The following is a 16444-nucleotide window of genomic DNA, read 5'->3' as shown; positions in this document are numbered from 1 at the left end:
ATTATTTTTACTCAATAGACATTTTGCAAACAAACTAGGTGGCTCAAATTTGTTAACCTCACACCTCTACTGAGACTCATTTTATAGTCTACATTCAAGAATATGAACAACTTGAAAATATCAGTACAAATTCTGTATCCAGTCTAGTGAAATTCATTTTCAGCAGTCAAGCCTCTTCCAAAATTCCAAGTAATTTATTATAAAGGTTCAGTCTTTCCAATTGGAGACAAACTAACCTTTGTAATTTTTTCATTAAAATGCTTGTTTACTTTCATAATATAAATGGATACTTTTTTCCTTTCATAACATAGTCAAAATGGTAAGTGCAAGGCCAAATTAATTATATGTGTCAACACTTTGTCATTAACACTACATATTCTAATGGAACTGAACTCCTATGAGGTTTCCCAGACACACACTGAAGAAGAATGGTAATAAATACTGTATGTTAAGTGCATACATCATTGTGCTTCTTCTAAGATGCCAGGAAAGAAGAAAGGGAGAGGAAGAGGAAGGAGTGAGAGAGGAAGGAAGGGAGGGTGAAAAGGAAGGAAGGAAGGAAGGAAGGAAGGAAGGAAGGAAGGAAGGAAGGAAGGAAGGGAGGGAGGGAGGGGGAGAAGGAGGGAGGGAGGGAGAGTAAAAAGGGGAGCAGAGAAAAAGAGAATGAGAGAGTGAGAGAGAGAGAAACAAACTCTATGAAGACTCAGAAGTAACAGCAGGTATACAATAGCCAAAAGATGTCAACAAGTTTTTGAAAGATGAAAACCAGGTGGATGACAGGTAATTAATTATTAAAACAAGAGAAACCTAAATCCTAAAAAGAGAAAACTGAAGCCGGCGCCGCAGCTCACTAGGCTAATCCTCCGCCTAGCGGCGCCGGCACACCAGGTTCTAGTCCTGGATCGGGGCGCCGGATTCTGTGCCGGTTGCCCCTCTTCCAGGCCAGCTCTCTGCTGTGGCCAGGGAGTGCAGTGGAGGATGGCCCAGGTGCTTGGGCCCTGCACCCCATGGGAGACCAGGAAAAGCACCTGGCTCCTGGCTCCTGCCATCGGATCAGCGCAGTGCGCTGGCCGCAGTGTGCCGGCCGCGGTGGCCATTGGAGGGTGAACCAACGGCAAAGGAAGACCTTTCTCTCTGTCTCTCTCTCTCTCTCTCTCTCACTGTCCACTCTGCCTGTCAAAAAAAAAAAAAAAAAAAAAAAAGAGAAAACTGAAACCTCACGGGACAGCATGCCAACCATAATCTACCACTTTATGCAACAGAATCCAAAAAGAGACTCAGGAATTGGGAGCACCAGCTATTTCAGAATGTGAGAATCGGAGTAAGACAAAAAATGGGAGTATCTGAAAGTCAGTTTAAGGGAGCAGTTCGACTCCTGATTTCCTCCCCAACCCTAACCATATACAAGACTCCACTTTGCTACAATATTTAGAGAAATTGAAAAAAGTTATGAAGCTGTCACAAACAGCAAAGAATAGAGCCACAGTTTAATAACAAAACAGAGGACTCCTCATACCTAACAAATTCTGATTTCTCCTAAACAACCCAGATATTTGGTAGCCAGATTACACCAAAGATGTCTCCTTGGAGAAATATTCTAGCACTAAAGAGAGGATATAAAGAGGATGAAAACTGAATATCTCCAACAAAACAGCTAAGCGCTGCCTGATCAAGACCAGCAGTCAACAAAATTTGTCCAAACACCAACCTTCAATGTGTAGGATTTCAATATGAAATCTGAACAGTCAAGAACTACCAACCATTTCAGCATAAGTGTTAGAAATGCAAAAAATAAACTAATGCAAAGTAACAAATTTAATGTAAGAAAGAGGAATCAACTTAAAAATGCATTTATATAATTAATACTCTCAAAGAAACAGAGAAAGATATTCTATGAAAAAGGAAAAGGTTACCATTTTTAAAAATTAACAGAAAAAATAGACTCAAGACTTATGGAATATGACCAAACACACATATCTTAGGAGTTTCTGAAGGTGTGGAAAGAATATATTAGAAGGCCTAGCCCATGAAATAATAGCAGAAAACGTCCCTAATTTGGAGAAAGATAGGGACAATCAAGTACAGGAAAAAAATAAAGAAATAAAGATCTTCCAAAACAAACAGAAATTGAAAAGGTTTGTCACCACTGTCCAGCCTTACAAATGATACTTAAGGATGTATTACATACAGAAACAGAGAACAATAGTCATCATTATGAAAGAATAGGAAGGTGTTCCAAGATGGTGGAATAGCGACAGGATGGTCCAAATCACACCAGGCAATATTAATATTTCAAAAGGGTTGAAACTACATGCCTGAGATAAAGCCCTGGTGAATTCACAGTGAGGAAATCCAATGGGAACAGTCCAGGTCCATGCCAAAAGAGTAAGGAAAAAAAAAAAAAACAGAGGCTCCGACCTGGAGAGAAGAGTGCCTGCCCCAGCAGAACAGGTGACAGAGATGTAGACAGGAGTGGGAGGGACTGCTTGGCAAACTGCTTCTGAAGTGCTACGTGGGGAAAAAGTAAATGAATAAATAGGGAGGTGTTACACCTCCCTTCTCCTTCTCCCACCCTGCAGGGACTGGCAGAAGAAGCCATTCTGCTCCTTTGTGGTTTTTTTTTTATTTTTCTATTTTTGGACACAAGCAGGTGGCAGCTGCCCTCGCCTCCTGTTCATGTGCCCCGCAATAGCCAGGGGTCGCTTCACCCTCCACCAGAACAGCCAGGGACTCAACAATTCAGAATACCTTCCCCCACCACATAAGTGGTAAGGCAAGGGGAAGCTCCGCCTATAGAAAGCTCGTGCCCTCCCACCACCATTGAGAAGTTAGTCAGGATCCAGTAGGCGGGGGCTCTGTGCACATACCCACGACCCTCAGACCTACAAAGAAATCGGCAAAGAATCAATAGAGCTATTCTGTACTATGAGCCAAGTGGACCTAACTGATACCTACAGAACATTTCATCCCAAAGCTACAGAACATACATCTTTTCATCAATGCGTGGAACTTTCTCTAGGAAAGACTATATGCTAGGCCATAAAGTAAGTCTCAACTTCAAAAAAACTGAAATCATACCATGTACCTTTTCTAACAACAATGAAATAAAACTGGAAATTAATAACTTAAGAATCTTCAGAAAATAGGCAACCGCATGGAGACTGTACCACATGCTCCTGAATGACCAGTGGGTCATAGAAAAAACCAAAAGGGAAATCAAATAATTCCTGGAAATGAATGAAGATGACAACCAACAGATCAAACTTTATGGGACACAGCAAAGGCATTCTTAAGAGGGAAGTCCTTAGCAATTAGCGTTTCCATCAAGAAATTGGAAAAGTATCAAATCAATGATCTTACATTGCATCTCCAGGACCTAGAAAAATAACCAGTAACCAAACCAAAAATTAGTAGGAGTAAAGAAATAATTAAAATTAGAGAAGAGATTTTTAAAAATAGAGCCCAAAAATACAAAAGATAAGTGAAATGAGGAGCAGGTTTTTTGAAAAAATAAAGTTTATACACCATTGGTTCAACTAGCCCAAAAAAGGGGAAAGAGAAAGATTCAAATTAATAAAATCAGAGATGAAAAGATGTTGCAACAGATACCACAGAAATAAAAATACATAAAAATCACTGTAAATAGCTATATGCCAATAAGTTAGAAAATCTAAAAGAAATTGATAGATTTCTTGATATACACAATCTATCAAAATTAAATCATGAAAACATAGGAAACCTAAACAGACTGATAACTAAGATAGAGACTGAATCAATAAGACTCTCCCAACAAAGAAAAACCAAGGACCGAAGGCTTCACTGCTGAATTCTACCAAACCTTTAAAGAACTAATTCCATCCCATATGGGTGCCAGTTCAAGTCCCAGCTGCTCCACTTCCAATCCAGCTCCCTGCTAATGTGCCTAAGGAAGCGGCAGAAGATGGCTAAGTACTTTGGTTCTTTGCACCCACAAGGGGGACCTGGGAGAAGCTCCTGGCCCCTGGCTTTGGTCTAGGCCAGCCCAGCCATTGCAGCCATTTGGTGTGTGAGCCAGCAGCTGGAAGAGCTCTCTGTCTCTTTCTCCCTCTTTCTACAATTCTGATTCATAGATAAGTAAATAATTCTTTTAAAAAATAAGATAATGAAAGAAAAACTGGCCAGCATTTATTTTAGGATGTTCAATTGCTGACCAACAGAAGTATCAGAACAAAGGGTACAGAGAACAAGAGAAATTATTTTTTGAAATAAAATAAAACTCTACACTGAAAGACCTACAACAACCAGATTAGTTATCACCATAATAACGAGAAATAATTGCCCTCAAGGTGTACTGCCTTGAGGTTTTAGAACCTTGTGGTACAGATATCCTAAAAGCTTCCAGGGATGAGAATCCTGTTTCAATATGCATTTATAAAGAGAACACTTAAAACCATGCAGAGATAGTTAATACATAAAAAAGAAAAGATTGAAAATGTTTGTATATTTCTATATGTATACATGTGTAAACTAGCCTGGTTACTTCTTTCTTTTATAATATAAAAATGCCTATAAATGACAGATCTACTGCTCCAAATTTTACAGAATTGTTTTATCCTCTTTTTTCCCATTTCATAGATAGAATTCTCAACTAGGAAGACACTGAATAGTTCATAAAACTCACATTGGATCATCTCCAAATGCCTTGTGTTGCCATGTAGTGCTGCTCCAAGACACTAAAAAAAAACCTTTGTAGATTTTAAGCACACTTGAGGAAGAAGGCAGGGCAATAACTGTAATAAGGCCTACAAATTTAATTCACAGGCAGAGATAAGCTCTACAGAGACAGGAATAGCATTGGCCTGGGACATGTCTTAGTTCTCTAAAACCTTAAATTTCCTTAGCAATAAAATATGTATAATCATGGCATGAGCTCCATAAAGATGCAGTAACAATTAAGCAAGATACAAGGTCCAACATGAAAAGTACTGCCTGGAAAATAATTATAACTCAATAAATTAAATAAATATAACTCAATAAATTAAATAAATTATAACTAATACTTGTATTATTCATATACATATTGGTGTTATTTAATTCATTAATCTAAATTCTCTCTTAATTCAAGAGAATTTTCATGAATGTTACATTCAGAGAAGCAAAGCCACAGTACATACGTATGCTATGTATTTTGTAGGCCACAGACAGAAAAAGGGCCCAGCCAGTCTCAGATCCTTTATATGTTTTCTTTATTGCCGACAATCTATATATGAGGTTACCTGTCCAAATGCTGCATATTCAGGATCACACGTGTGATATGATAAAATATAAATAGCAGCTTTACAAATATTGATAAGATCAGAAATTAACAGAAAATTAGACTCCTGAAAACATTGTTTTTAAGGATAAACTCTGTTTGTCATAGTTTCTCTTTCCTGTGGCCTAGGGACACTCTGTTTTGTCTGAAGCCTGTTTAATGTTTTATTTAATGATCGGGATGTGTTTCCTTGGAAACACACTCTCCAAGAAATGACATTTTTGGTACTTGAGACCTCCCCTGTATAGGAAACGGATAACTGGACAAGCACTTCTCTCCTTCCAGACAGTCAAGTTAGTTAAATCCATCAGCTAAAGCATGGACATTAACATCAATACCTCCAGCTGATCAGACATCAGATTTTTGTCCTAGGAAATCATGATAAAACAAATATCCAAATGCTGCTGAAAACATGGGTTTTGTCTCATAAAGCAAATTTTGCATTTTAAGTTTGCAGCTCAGGGCCAGCCTGGGGAGCTCAGGGGCCGAGGGGCATGATGAGTGTCGGTGGCAAAGGAGCCACACCAGAGCCGGGAGATCAGTCAATGCCCTGCGTGCAGCTGGGTTCTCGACTTTATTGGGAGGGGAAGAGCTTTTATAGACACAGAGAGGGGGCTGTCCAGGGCACAAGGGAACTGAGCCAACCATCAGAAAGGTAAGGCAGGACAGGAGCCGGGCACGCCCTCAAGGGCCTATCACAGCCGAGGACACACACTGTCCATGAATACGGAAGTCTCCTGTCAGGCTAGGTACCTCCCCCGGGGGCCATCTTGGATTGTTGGAAACGCTGAGTCACTGGGATGCGGAAGTGCGGCAAACTCGAGCAAAGGCTTAGCGGCCTTGTTGAGAGAAGGCTTAGCCACTTTGTTTCCTTTTCTATTGGAGCCCCCCCCACAATGATTATCTGGTTAGTATGATTCCATAAATCTATAGCAAAAGGCTTTCTTTTTTGTATTAATTCTCTCCATTTTAAAGGTAACATCATAGGGTTTTTTATTTTCCAAAGGCACATAGTTCATAAGAAAACAAATTATACATTAATTTTACATTGCTTTTCTAAGCCTCAAAATGTTCTTCCCATTGGCAACAATTTAAGTGGCAGAACTGAGATCTGATACCAAAAATTCCAGTTCTACTCTGTAAAACCTCACAGTTGTAAAGTCCTGAAGGATTAGTTGCTAAAATGAAAGTTCTATTCCTTCCTTCTCCCTTTCTACTTTGTTCCCCTCCCTCCCTCCTTTCTACCTTTCTTCCTTCCTTCCCTCCTTCCCTCCCTCCCTCCCTGTGGTGGTTGTCAATCATTTGCGTAAGTTAGAGGAGGGGGAAGAATAACTTTTATTGGCTTCCACAAATGGTTCAAATATCCAGCACACGCACACATTAAAAGATTCTTTTTTTCAGCCACTAATGGCAAAAATCATAACAGGGAACTGTGACTTGCTCTAGGGCAACAATATTTTACAATGTGCAATTGATTGAAGCCCTTCAGTTTCCTCAAATTTGAATAGCAGAAAGAAAAAGAAGAGAGGATTTTATGACAGGTCAAGGGAAAAGGGAACATGTGGTGGCCTGAAGCTAGGCTAAGGGCACATCCCTCAGCAGAATAAGAAATTATTCTGACAATCTCAAAAATGTCAGGATGCAATATGATTTGGGTTATTCTATGCTATACTTGAACATGTTCCATTAAATATAGACTCTTTTTATGAAAATCCATATAAGCATTTCCTAACAAATCAGTCTTTATAATACTATAAGCTACTTATTCAATTTTCATTAATAAAACAATTTGTAGACCTTCAGAACCGGAAGATACCTGGAGTTTCATACGTTTATTCCTTCAGAGAATTATCTCTGGTTGTGTTTCTTTCATAGAACAGATTCTGTGGCTGAGTAAACAAACTTGGGAGTCTTTTGGTTAAATAAACTTCAGCAACTTTTCCTTTTCTTTTCTTTTTAGTTTATAAACTCCAGAACTCCAAGGGGCCTTTTCACACACACTGAAGTCTGATGTGAATTTCAAAGAGGATGGTGCAGGCTGTCTTATTTTTTCAAGCTTCTGAGACCAGAGAATTATTTTTTTCCTAACAGCATACTTATCAAGTGGTTCTGTTAAACAGTGATTACAGAAAATGCTAATATAATCTAGAGGATTAAACATAGTGCCCTAGAGATCAAATAATGGAGAGATTTTCCTCCAGAACAACAGGCTAATTAGGGAAAGAAGTGGGAGAGGATCTCTCATTCCGGATCCAGGATACTTTCTACTCCACCACTGCAGAGATAACAACCTCTCTCCTGAAATAGAAGGGTAATTGCAGCTAAGGAAACGCGGTGCTTTTGTATTAAGCTAAATCAAGTCATGTGTCAGAATCCACCACTTGATGATAGGAAGGAAAATGTCTTGGATGAAGAGTTAGTGGTTCTTAATAGCAGTCTTCCTAGTGGTTAGGCTGAGTATCTTTATCTCACACTCTAGAAATGGAGGCCACCTTTCTGCATCCATGTCAGAAGGATATTAAAAAGGTAAAATCAAATAATAGGTTTAAAAGTACTTTGGAGGCACAAAATGATATACTAAGGAAATGCATTGTTAATAAACATTATTCCTGTTGTCTTCGTTTTCAGAACTTACATTTGGATTCTAATTTATTTCCTCTTCTAGTCTGTTGTCTCAGGACATTCAGTGAACAGCTGTTCTCACTCCTCAAAGAAAAAAGAATAAACAAATTATCAGTGATATTACACCATTTAATCTCACAGCAAGAAAAAAATATGTTAAAAATACAAAATATAGGAGCTGGCATTGTGTCATAGTGGTTAACGCCGCTGCCTGTAGTGCTAGCATCCCATATGGATGCCAGTTCGAATCCCAGCAGCTCCACTTCTGATCCAGCTCTCTTCTATGACGAGGAAAGCAGTAGAAGATAGACCAAGTCCTTGCAGCCTGCAACCTCATGGGAGACCCAGAAGAAGCTCTTGGCTCCTGGCTTTGGATTGGCCCAGCTCCAGTCATTGCAGCCATTTGAGGAGCGAACCAACAGATGGAAGTCCTCTCTTTCTCTCTCTCTCTGCCTCTGCCTCTCTGTAACTCTGCCTTTCAAATAAATAAATAAATCTTAAAAAAATACAAAATATAGATAATTCATACAAGCATTATTAGAATATAAGGAATCTCTTTTTTAGATTTATTTATTTATTTGAAAGCCATTGTTACAGAGAGAGAAAGAGAGAGAGTGCTTCCACCCACTGGTTCACTCACCAAATGGCTGTAATGGCTGGGGCTGAGGACAGACCAAAGCCAGGAGCTTCATCCAGGTCTCCCATGTGGGGTATAGCAGCACATTCACTTGGGCTATCCTCTGCTGCCTCTCCAGACACATTGGTAGGGAGCTGGATTGGAAGTGGAGCAGCCAAGGCAGAAACCAGCACCCATAAGGACGCCAAAATCACAGGCAGCGGCTTAACCCCACTGCGACACAATTCCAGCCACAGAATATAAGACATTTAGGGTACAAAAATCATTATTTTTCAAACATAATAAAATTCCAAAAGGATTTACCATCACAAGATAGTATATACTTAAAATTTGCAGGTGAGATTTCCCAGCAGAGTAAAATGAGTTTAATGTAAGCCCAAGTTTTACAATATAGGAAACGAATGTGAAAACAAGGGGACGTTTCAGAAACAAGCAACTGGAGAAATGTCCACAGAGGATCCATTCTGCTATTTCTTAGTAATACCATCTTTGTATTGATTCATTCCAATTCAGCAAGTTCTACCCCAAATGTGCCAGAAATTACTTTACCTCCAGGAGATACTTTGGTAAACAAAACAGGCAAGATTCTTATTCTCATGAAGTTTGCATCCACAGGAGCAAAGGGGACAGGCAAAAAAAATAGATAACTGCAACAAAGCACTTTGAAAACAATACTACAGGCTAAGGAGGTGACGACAGCAAGGGAAGGAAAGGGATTCTGGGTAGGGATTAAAGAATTTAGAAAGGACAGGCAGGGAAGACTCTCTGAGCAAGTACTGGCATTGAGTGGGTACCAGAATGAGAGGAAAGAACTAGAAAGCCAGGCAAAAATGTGAGGGAAAGAGCTGTTGTTACGTGGGAGTCATTCAGTGCCAGAGGAATCACAGGAACAATGCTTAACACTCTGCAGGGAGGAAGCAAGACTTCACAGAGAAGAAGGAAGGGCAATGGAAAAGCTTGATGATCAAAGCGATTCTCAGACTGACACCGCGGCTAGGGCAGGGAGTGCAGCCCAGATGACAGCAAAGGTGAGGACCTGGAACTCCACTCGCACAAAGGGCTTCTCCAAAAAGATGCTCAGTTGACAGAAAGGAACTCAGAAACTGGGGACGGAGAGAGTGAAAGCCAGCGGCACAGGGCGAATCGAGTGCCCTTAGTTACTGCAGCCCAGGAGCTGGAGTGTTGCAGGAAAACACCACCCAGGAAGAACAAACGCTGCCTTCCTAATGTAAGAACAGCAGCTGCAGGTGGATAACATGTGTCTGGTGCAGCGCTGTGCTGCAATGTGAGAGTGCGAGGAACAGAAGGTCTCTGTCTCACCTGCTTGGGCTGCCACAACAAGGCTTCATACACCGGATGGCTTAAACGACAGAAATTCTCTCTCATAGTTCTCCCAACTCCGGGTCTGGTATCAGGCATTGGAAAGGGCTCACTTCTGACACATAGTAGCTGCCTTTACTCTGTTTTCTCATGTAATGGACACAGAGGGAGAGGAGGAATGGGACATGGGAAGAGAGAGAGATGGAGAGAGAGGAGAGGGAACAGGGAGGAGGGAGAGGGAGAGAGAGAAAGGAGAGAGAGAGAGGAGAGGAGGGTGAGAGCTTTCTGATGTCTCTAAGAGAATTTGCCCCATCTGAGTGCTCTGCCCTTGTGACCTCATCTAAGCCTATTATTACCCAAGGCCCCAGCCTCCAAAGTGGCATCATGTTAGCGGCATCTTGGCCTCTCTGAAGAGAAACTAGAACTGCAATACACTTTCTCCCTTCCACTCACCCATCCCTTTAGGCCTTCCCAAGCAGATATCAAAGTCTGGATGTTTCATTTTATCATCAAGGAGGAGCTGTCAATGTCAACCATTCAAGTTTGAGGACACTGTTCTGGCCCCATTTACTAGGGATTTGTAGAAGGGTGTATGAGTCTGCTCAGACTACTACAACAAAACCACAGAGACTGGGTGGCTTAGACAACAGAGAAGTATTTTCTCAGCAGTTTTGGAGGCTTCCAGCCCAAAAGCAAATTCCCATCAGGGTTGGTTTCTGGTGAGGCTGCTCTTCCTGGCTTAGAGACAACTGCCTTCTTCCTGCGGCTTCACATGGCCTCTTCTCTGTGTGCACATGGAGAGTGAAAAACCTCTGTGTCTCCTCCTCCTCTTCCACACCCCATCAGATCAGGACCCCACCCTTTTCACTTCATTCAATCTTAATTACTTCCCTAAAGGCCTTGTCTCCAAATGTAAATCACATTCAATGTATGTATTCAATACAGGAATTCAGCATATGAATTTGGGAAAGCCCATGATTTAGTCTATAACAAAATTTTAAAAGGTAGCAAGAGGGTGTGCCAGACAAATAGTTTCTCTATCTCTTGTATTTCTTTTTGCTTTATTAGTGTATGTATCCACTAGCCACTGCCACTATTGCTTTATTGCAAAGCTCCTCTGAACATCGTGCCCTAAAACAACTACCCTTCATTCTCACAGCTCTATGAGAGGTTCATTTCACCCGGGTTAGCTCTCACACTGGGAGTGTCCTGCGTGCTGCTTTAGACCTGGCTGTAATAGGTTAGCTCTGTGTCATTCAGTCTTCTTTCTGACCAGCAGGGAAGCCCTGTCTTGTTCTGACAGCAAGAAGTCCAAGCTGTCTGGTCACCCCCAATGGCTTTCGTTGTGTCAGATCTGCCAGCATCCGAGAACTTGGCCAGACAAGTTATTTGCCTACTCCCAGAAACGAAGTAGGGAAACTGCTATAACTACAGAAGTGTGAGAGAAACAGTAAATAATTTTAAATTAGTTAAATCTGTAATTTTATTTATAACTTTTAACTACATTCAATATTGAGACACAAGATGCTGGTAAAACTTTGGGGTACAAACGGACTAAATAGTGGCTGGCATTATGGCTCTGTGGATTAAGCTGCCACCTGCCACCTCGACATCCACTGAAGAAACCAGTTTGAACTCCAGCTGCTCCACTTCTGATCCTGCTCCCTGCTAATGTGCCTGGGAAAGCAGCAGAAGATGGTGCAAGCACGTGGGCCCCTGCCACTGCAGTTGGAGATGGGATGGATGTCTGGGCTCCCAGCCTTGGCCATCTGGGGAGCAAACCAGTGGACAGAAGAATCTCAATCTCTCTCTCTCTCTCTCTCTCTCTCTCTCTCTCCACAAACACACACATTTCAAACAAATAAATCTTTTTTAAAAAGAAACTGACTAAATAGAACATTAGGTTTACCAGTAATTTGGTTCTATAACTTAGAAATAAAGACTCAATAGGATGCTATTTTAACTAAAATTCTACATTGAAATCAGGGCCCTAGCAAGTGTTAAATTGTATGAATTAATATGCTTACATGGCCCAACACAGTCTTTCCTCCCAATCCATTTTAACTTTTCTTTAAGATAGCCTTAAAAAACAAGCAGTTGCTGTTCTCAGGGTATAAAGTTTCAGTTATGCAAAAATGCATCAGTTCTAGAGCCCTGCTGTACAGCTTTGTGCTGGGAGTTAAGCATCCGGTATTGGGCGGCTAACGATGCTCAGAGGGTGCACCTCAGGTCAAGTGTTGTTACCACAATAGAATACAGTAAGGCGGTTAGGTTTTAGAAAACAAAAGGATTCGCTGAGATAACATGAAACAGTCCGAAGCTTAATGCCCAACACAAAGTTGGTGCTCCTGAAGTTTTCTTCCTTAGCTTTTATCTGCACAACTGTGATTCAAACTGGCTCACACACACCGTGCTTTCTTCTTCTGAATGCCTTAGTTTCCAACTTCTCAAGCTGTAAAACTCCTTTCAGATTTTAGAGAGAGACATCTTAATGCTGCTGAGTTGTGCTGACTTGACCACCTGATCTCCATTTTAATGCTCAGGCAAGAAAATAATCTTAATTTAGTTTGCCAAGGTATTGTTTTCCCAGAACCTTGTTTTAAAAGCAGTATAGTTTAAGATCATCCCCAACACAGGAAGGCAAAACTGCAGTCTGTTTATTCTAACATATGCCATAGACATGTGACACGCACAAGAGGTATACCAAAAGACTTTTGCAAATTCCCACATGCATAAGTGTCACTATTGCATATAGTTTCTCACATCAATCTGTTGAATGTAATGATGCATTTGAATAACCCCTGCAGACCCCTAATGAAGGATTCTGTGTACCTGACAACAAGCTGAGAAAAACAGTCACAGTGATGCTGAGACCTAGAGTGACTGACAAAGCTCGCTCACGGTCTCATGTTTTTCTCCCTCACACTGATTGAGATCAGATAGGACCAAAACATGGGTCTCAACACACTTTACAAGTACTGCACAGTTTCTCATGAGTCACCAACATCACAAATGTTAAATCTGTGAATGGAAAGGGTCTACTCAACCATAAGATCGAGGACTACTGGGAAGTGAAAGACACTTGCTGGAATAGGAAATAAAACAAAGCCCATGAACCCCAACTGGCACAAATGAAGAGACTGCCTACGTTTCATTCCGCCTTTGCATAATCATGTAAGATGGGCAACAACTGGGTACAAACAGGAGCCAATAACCTGAGTAATGAGCTCTGCCCTGAGAAATAACATCCCCATGCCCTCGTTATGCAATGAATATCCATTAGCATATAACCTTCCACTTCCAAGTACACATGGGAAACCTGCCAGTAGGACACTGCATGAAGATGATTAAATCAGCATTACAGAGAGAAAAGCGCAAAAAGAGATCACCTAAGCAATTTAATTACAAGCCTCACATTTACTGGAAGATGGAGTTTGAAATCTCTTATCACTAGCCTTTGTAAGGTGAAATTGCAGACCAGTAGGAGAAAGACAATAGCTTAATAGAAGTTAGGTATACTTATTTATATCCATCTTACAGATGAAAAAAATCATGTTTACAGTCTTTATGTCGGTTGCTCCAAGTTGCATAGCTAGTAAAGCAAAGAGGTGAAATTCTGATCAATGCTCCTAACTGCTGGGTGGTTCTGTAGCAAACTGTTTTGGTAAAAGGCTCAGAATCCAGAACCAAACCACCTTTTCCTGGAATTCCATCTCAACTGTTATACACACTGGCTCTGTGCATCTTTTTCCTCTGCTATAAAATGTATAAAACAATAAGCTTTATATTATAGGATTGTTGTGAAACTAAATGTCATAATTCACATTTGGCACATCAAACAGAGTATGGCAGATCGAAAGCATTCAATCCTTGTCATCATCGTCACTGCCACTTCACAGGATTTACTACTTATAGGAACACCCCAACATTAAAGTGGGAAGGCACTTGTAACAGAATGAGCATTGGCTTGTAATACAGAACATCTGGTATACTTAACTTTTATTAAGTTTATTGCAGTAACATTTAAATGAGGTGAAACATGTAAACCATTTAACACAATGTGTGGAACAAACACTTCAAAACTATTAGCTCTTAATTTTTTAGAAGACTATTTGTCACATACCACTCATTTCTAAGCAATGACTCATTGATTGTAATATTGAGTTCTACAGACACAAACACACACACAGTATACTTCTAAAAATATAAAAATTATGAACTCAAAAATACTAATTCCCAATGGAAAATATAATTTCTGGCATTTTAACATGAAAATGTAGAATCTGGTGTTATATTTAGGACACCCACTATAGAACATATCTAGCCTCCCCTCATCCAATCCACATTTAAAATTTTCTTCTTTTTAGGACTTAGATAACAGGTTATAACACTAGGTAATGACAGGGAATTTGAAGAAACACTGTCCCATAATTTGACAGATTCTCTTAAGAAAATTCTTGGCTGGCACCACGGCTCACTAGGCTAATCCTCCGCCTGCGGTGCCGGCACCCCGGGTTCTAGTCCTGGTCGGGGTGCCAGATTCTGTTCTGGTTGCTCCTCTTCCAGTCCAGCTCTCTGCTATGGCTCGGGAAGGCAGTTGAGGATGGTCCAAGTGCTTGGGCCCTGCACCTGCATGGGAGACCTGGAGGAAATACCAAATGGCCGCTACGGCCCGCACTCTGCGCTGATCCAAAGCCAGGAGCCAGGTATTTCCTCCCAGTCTCCTATGCGGGTGCAGGGCCCAAGCACTTGGGCCATCCTCCACTGCCTTCCCGGGCCACAGCAGAGAGCTAGACTGGAATAGGAGCAACAGGGACAGAACTGGTGCCCCAAACGGGACTAGAACCCGGGGTGCCGGCGCTGCAGGCGGGGGATTAGCCAAGTGTGCCGCGGCACCGGCCTAATATTATACCATTTTATATACAGGACTTGAGTATGCATGGATTTTATAGCACATAGAGGTCCTGCAATCCCCTGTGAATACCAAGGGATGACCACACTGTCTGGGTGCCAGAAGTGTGGGGCTCTGCCTGCCACTGGCTTCACTGTTGTAGTCCTGGTCCTAAGACACACACTTAATCCCATCTTTCCTCCCCAAAGTGAGAGGCATCTCTCTCTACACTGTGCTGTGTGAAGTTGGGGAAGGGAAGATAGGGGCAACTCCTTCCTCGCTGCCTTCCTCAATGTGTCTTTTCTTATTATTATATGAAAACTAGGCACTGTGGCCTCTCACCTAGCTTTCCCAGATCTTGTACAGGTAAACTGGAGCACGAAAAGGTGTTCAAATCGGTGTCTCTGTGGAAATACAGGTGGTGGGGGCTCTCACCCAGCAGTCATCTTGCTTCACTACTTTAGATGTTAACCTGGAAATAAACTCTATTTTTTTGATTTTTGGAATTATTGGTTACAAAAGAGCATGTCACTCCCCCTCTTCGTGGAGGAACGACACAGGACCCTGCGCTGTTCTTTTTGTCTGCTCGGCCCTTCCCGGGTTTGCTGCTGGTTCTTACCGGGTTGGCTACCGACCCTTCCACCTCTGTGGAAGGGCGGTTCCCCCTGCCGCTTTCCCCACTTCTGCGGGGGAGCAGCACACCGCCGGCCGGCTCTCTCGGAGGCTGCACAGGTGTTCCTTCAGATAGATGTTCCCCTTAGATGTTCCTGGTGCATGTTGTCTCTCTCCTCCTTTATAGTCCTCTTCCACCAATCCCAACTCTGCTACCCACAACGCCGAGTACGCTGCTCTCCTCCAATCAGGAGCAGGTCCTACAGTTTATTGGTTGAACTGGAGGCAGCTGTGTAGAAGCTGTTTCTCCCTTCTCAGCGCCATATTGTGGGAGAGCAGATGCATAGAATAAGTCTTAATTCCAGTAACTTAGTCTAGTCCGAGTTGCTCCCCACAGAGCAGATAAAAACCAACTGTTTTGTAGTATGGGGTACAAAAAAAAATTCCCACAACAATCCTGCTATGAGTAAGAACTGAATCTGACAATGAGGATAGTAGTCCTCTTAAATTCTACAACAAAAATAAAAGATACGGCTGCCAGGAGGGAGGGAGAAGGGGAATGAGGAGGAGAGTCTCAGTGAGGAGACTAAAGAGATCCTCCAGATATGCTGTACAACAACGTGCATGCAGTTAGTAGTGTACCATAAACTTAAAACGTTGTTCAGTGTATATCTTTTGTATTTATAACACATATATTCCAAAGGAAATGGCAAACGATAGAAATCAGAATAAAGATCATTATGAGTAGAGGTTATCAGAGAAAAGTTTCAGGAAGCAAACTGGGTTAAGTCCCAGGCCTTTTAAGACACACAGGATTTGGGAGCAGTGTTGTGGTGCAGTGGGTAAAGCCACCGCCTGCAGCACCAACATCCCATTTGGGTACCAGTTTGAGTCCCTGCTATTCCACTTCCTATCCAGCTGTGTGCTGATATGACTGGGAAAGCAGTGGAAGACTGCCCAAGGCCATGGGCCCTGCTACCCATGTGGGAGACCTGGAAGTAGCTCCTGGCTCCTGGCATCAGTCTGCCCAGCCTGGGCCATTGCAGCCATTTGGAGAATGCAAAAGCAG

At 41.7% G+C, this 16444-nt stretch overlaps 1 long non-coding RNA gene across 2 annotated transcripts in view; it reads right to left on the bottom strand.

Annotated features, from left to right (window-relative positions):
* The window catches only part of LOC103350790 (uncharacterized), a 59337-nt gene extending 43722 nt beyond the window's left edge, over nt 1-15615 (bottom strand). For both annotated transcript variants that reach the window (XR_016212145.1, XR_016212146.1), the window contains exons 1-2: nt 15383-15615; nt 7929-7999 (exon numbers count right to left, since the gene is read on the bottom strand). This is a non-coding gene — a long non-coding RNA (uncharacterized LOC103350790). The remainder of the gene's footprint in view (nt 1-7928; nt 8000-15382) is intronic.
* Nucleotides 15616-16444: the final 829 nt, after the last annotated feature.

This window comes from Oryctolagus cuniculus, chromosome 8 (genome assembly GCF_051225735.1).
Source record: "Oryctolagus cuniculus isolate XC-2025 breed Fujian yellow rabbit chromosome 8, ASM5122573v1, whole genome shotgun sequence".
Lineage (NCBI taxonomy): Eukaryota > Metazoa > Chordata > Mammalia > Lagomorpha > Leporidae > Oryctolagus > Oryctolagus cuniculus.
This window is presented reverse-complemented; position numbering and strand designations above follow the sequence as displayed.